General features: G+C 30.1%; 1 protein-coding gene across 6 annotated transcripts in view; it reads left to right on the top strand.

Annotated features, from left to right (window-relative positions):
- The window catches only part of ptprfa (protein tyrosine phosphatase receptor type Fa), a 268,805-nt gene that overhangs the window by 143,524 nt on the left and 120,281 nt on the right, over window positions 1-5,000 (top strand). The gene's annotated exons all lie outside the window — the stretch shown is intronic.

The raw sequence follows: 5,000 nt of genomic DNA, 5'->3' as shown, positions 1-5,000 counted from the left end.
GAATTTTACTGTAATATTACAGTGAGTTTTACAACATATTGCTGTAAATGGAAAATCCACACCACTTTTTTTTTTAATTCTGGCAACTGAGCTGCCATTTGTTTTTACCGTAAAAGAATGTGGTACTGTTTTTCCATTTACAGTAAAACACTGTAAAAACAACCATAGATATTAGCCGGAAACAACTCACAGCTTAATCACCAGAATTTTACTATAAAATTTACTTTTTTTTTTTTTACATATTACAGTAAATGGGAAAACAGTATCACTGTTTTTTTTTACGGTAAAAAAAAATTGACCGCTTAGTCTGATGAATTTTACTGTAATATTACAGTGAGTTTAACAACATATTACTGTAAATGGTAAAACCGTACCACTGTTTTTTTTAATTCTGGCAACTGAGCTGCCAGGTTTTTTTACCATAAAAGAATGTGGTAGTTTTTCCATTTACAGTAATACACCGTAAAAACAACCATAAATTTTAACCATAACAAAATCTCAGCTTAGTCACCAGAATTTTACTCTAAAATTTACTTTTTTTTTCTTTTTTCTTTTTTACATATTACAGTAAATGGGAAAATAGTACCACTTTTTTTTTTACAGTAAAAATAATGGCAGCCTAGTCGTCAGAATTTTACTGTAATATTACAGTGAGTTTTACAACATATTACTGTAAATGGTAAAACCATACCACTGTTTTTTTTTTATTCTGGCAACTGAGCTGCCAGTTTTTTTTACCGTAAAAGAATGTGGTACTGTTTTTCCATTTCCAGTAATACACCGTGAAAACAACCATAAATTTTACCATAACAAAATCTCAGCTTAGTCACCAAAATGTTACTCTAAAATGTACTAATTTATTTATTTTTTTTTTTTTTACATATTACAGTAAATGGGAAAACAGTACCACTTTTTTTTTACAGTAAAAAAAATGGCAGCCTAGTCGTCAGAATTTTACTGTAATATTACAGTGAGTTTTACAACATATTACTGTAAATGGTAAAACCATACTACTATTTTTTTTTAATTCTGGCAACTGAAACTGTGGTACTGTTTTTACATTTACAGTAATACACCGTAAAAACAACCATAAATTTTAACCATAACAAAATCTCAGCTTAGTCACCAAAATTTTACTCTAAAATTAACTTTTTTTTTCTTTTCTTTTTTTTACATATTACAGTAAATGGGAAAACAGTACCACTTTTTTTTTTACAGTAAAAATAATGGCAGCCTAGTCGTCAGAATTTTACTGTAATATTACAATGAGTTTTACAACATATTACTGTAAATGGTAAAACCATACTACTATTTTTTTTAATTCTGGCAACTGAAACTGTGGTACTGTTTTTCCATTTACAGTAATACACCGTAAAAACAACCATAAATTTTAACCATAACAAAATCTCAGCTCAGTCACCAGAATTTTACTCTAAAATTAACTTATTTTTTTCTTTTTTTTACATATTACAGTAAATGGGAAAACAGTATCACTGTTTTTTTTTACGGTAAAAAAAATTGACCGCTTAATCTGATGAATTTTACTGTAATATTACAGTGGGTTTCACAATATATTGCTGTAAATGGAAAAACCATACCACTGTTTTTTTTAATTCTGGCAACTGAGCTGCCAGTTTTTAAACATAATAAATGGGGTACTCTTTTTTCCATTCACAGTAATACACCGTAAAAGCAACAACCATACATTTTAACCGTAAAAAACTTGCAGCTTATTCACCAGAATTTTACTCTAAAATTTACTTTTTTTTCCTTTTTTTGTACGTAGTAAACGGGAAAACCGTACCACTGTTTTTTAAAATTTGGCAACTAAGCTGCCAGTTTTTACCGTGAAAAATTGTGGTACTGTTTTTCAATTTACAGTAATACACTGCAAAAACTTTAACCGTAGATAAATAAACTAGCAACTCAGTCATGGGAATTTTTCTGTAAAATTTGAATAATTGTATTTAATTGTTTTAACAACATATTACAGTAAATTGGAAAACATTACCACTGTTTTTTTTTTTTCAATTGCGGCCAACTGAGCTGCCAGTTTTTTACTGTAAAAAAATGTGGTACTGTTTTTCCATTTACAGTAATACATTGTAAAAACAACCATAGATTTTAACTGTATTCAACTTGCAGCTTAATCACCAGAATTTTACTGTAAAATTGACATTGTTTGTTTTTTGTTGTTTATTTTCACAACATATTACAGTAAATGGGAAAACATTACCACTGTTTTTTTCACCGTAAAAAAAAAAAAGCCAGAATTTTACTGTAATATTACAGTGGGTTTTACAACATATTGCTGTAAATGGTAAAAACATACCACTGTTGTTTTAATTCTGGCAACTGAGCTGCCAGTTTTTTTACGGTGAAAGAATGTGGTGCTGTTTTTACATTTACAGTAATACACCGTAAAAACAATAACCGTAGATTTTAACTGTAAAAAAAACTGGCAACTCAGTCATCGGAATTTTACTGTAAAATTTGAAGTTATTTTTATTTATTTATTTATTTACAACATATTACAGTAAATTGGACAACAGTACCACTGTTTTTTTACAGTAAAAATAAAAGACTGCTTAGTGTGACTAATTATACTGTAAAATTTACAGTGGGTTTTACAACATATTGCTGTAAAGGAAAAAAACATACCACTGTTGTTTGAATTCTGGCAACTGAGCTGCCAGTTTTTTTACGGTGAAAGAATGTGGAACTGTTTTTACATTTACAGTAATACACCGTAAAAACATTAACCGTAGATTTTAACTGTAAAAAAAATGGCAACTCAGTCATCGGAATTTTACTGTAAAATTTGAAGTTATTTTTCTTTTTTTTTATTTACAACATATTACAGTAAATTGGACAACAGTACAACTGTTTTTTTTTACAGTAAAAAATAAAAAAGACTGCTTAGTGTGACTAATTATTCTGTAAAATTTACAACATATTGCAGTACATGGAAAAACCGTACCACGGTTCTTTAAATTCTGGCAACTGAGCTGGCAGTTTTTTACCATTAAAAATGTGGTACTAATTTTTTTAATATACAGTAATAACCTGTAAAAAAAACAACCATAGATTTTAACCGTAAAAACTTGCTTGATCACCAAATGTACTTTCTTATTTTTGTATTTTAATTTTTTACATATAACTGTAAAAAACTTTCTATTTACAGTAAGATGCTGTTAAAACCACCATCGTTTTTTTACTGTAAAATCTATTGTAGTTTTTACAGTGTACAAGTTAATAACTTGCTTTAAAAGCATACACTGTAAAAAAAAAATCTGTAAAAAACTTGCTTGATCACCAAATGTACTTTCTTATTTTTGTATTTTAATTTTTTACATATAACTGTAAAAAACTGAAAGTTTTTTCTATTTACAGTAAGATGCTGTTAAAACCACCATTGTTTTTTTTTTTACTGTAAAATCTATTGTAGTTTTTACAGTTTGAACAAGTTGATAACTTGCTTTGAAAGCATACATTGTAAAAAAAAATTATACGGCTGCCAAACGAAAACCATAAAATTAAAGTAAAACTTTGTAAACCAAATAATGCTCAAAAACATTATATTTACAGAATTTTTCATGAAACGTTTTGCGGAGAAATATCGTAATTTTTAAAGATTTTTACTAAATTATTAAGATCAACCACCTTTAATAAAGTGACGATGCAAACAGTTCTGCCGAAAAATACCTTTATTCTACAGTTTTTCCACATTATTACGATCAATCACCTGTAATGAAGTGACAATAATGGCAGTTCCACAGAAAAATACCATTATTTTACAGATTTTTTCTGAATTGTACGGCTTTGATTGACATATGAAAGTGACTGCAAGACATACTTGGTCAACAGCCATGCAGGTCACACTGAGGGTGGCCGTACAAACAACTTTAACACTGTTACAAATATGCGCCACAGTGTGAACCCACACCAAACGAGAATGATAAACACATTTTGGGAGAACATCTTCACCGGTACACAACATAAACACAAAAGAACAAATACCCAGAATCTAATGCAGCGCTGACTCTTCCGGGCTACAACCCCTCCACCCTCCCTCCACATCACCGCCCCCCTCCGTGCGATTATGGGATTATGGGTATTTTTTCTGTTGCGTTTATGTTGTGTCATGGTGAGGATGTTCTCCTGAAATGTGTTCATCATTCTTGTTTGGTGTGGGTCCACAGTGAGGTAACAGTGTTAAAGTTGTTTGTGCGGCCACCCTCAGTGTGACCTGTATGGCTGTTGGCTGTCATCAAGTATGTCTTGCAGTCACATTACCGAGAAATAGGTTAAATTGTTAGAAGGAGCAAATACCTTTAAATAAGAGGCTACATATATTTTTTGACTTGAATGTAAAAATACACATAAATAGTAATTAGTAATAGTAATTAGTAAATTATATTTATATAGCGCTTTTCTCAAGTGACTCAAAACGCTTTACATAGTGACACCCAATATCTAAGTTCCATTTAAACCAGTGTCGGTGGCACTGGGAGCAGGTGGGTAAAGTGTCTTGCCCAAGGACACAACGGCAGTGACTAGGATGGCACAAGCGGGAATCGAACCTGCAACTCTCAAGTTGCTGGCACGGCCACTCTACCAACCGAGCTATGCCGCCCTTATTAAATAAGAGTTACCTTAAAATTATATATAAAACTGTTAGATTGTTAGTATGGACATAGACTTTTATATAACAAGTTCCATATTTAATGAAAGTTAATTACGGTAATTTTACATGAATTTGAAAGTAATTTGAGAAAACAGAAAATATGTATAATTAATTTGGTATTTTTCTGTAAAAAAAAAATAGAAATATACATAGTTTGTCATTACTGGCATATTACTTAAAAAAACAGGCGGTTTGTTTATTTACAGATAATGTCTTCAGTTCTACAGTTTTATAACCTATTTAAAAATTTTTTTGTAAATTAACCATAAAAATAGGATTTTTTTTTACAGGTGTAGGTCAAGCAGATATTTAA

The sequence above is a fragment of the Nerophis ophidion genome, linkage group LG26, assembly GCF_033978795.1.
Source record: "Nerophis ophidion isolate RoL-2023_Sa linkage group LG26, RoL_Noph_v1.0, whole genome shotgun sequence".
Lineage (NCBI taxonomy): Eukaryota > Metazoa > Chordata > Actinopteri > Syngnathiformes > Syngnathidae > Nerophis > Nerophis ophidion.
Note: the sequence above shows the minus strand (reverse complement) of the source record. Positions and strands in the feature narration are given on the sequence as shown.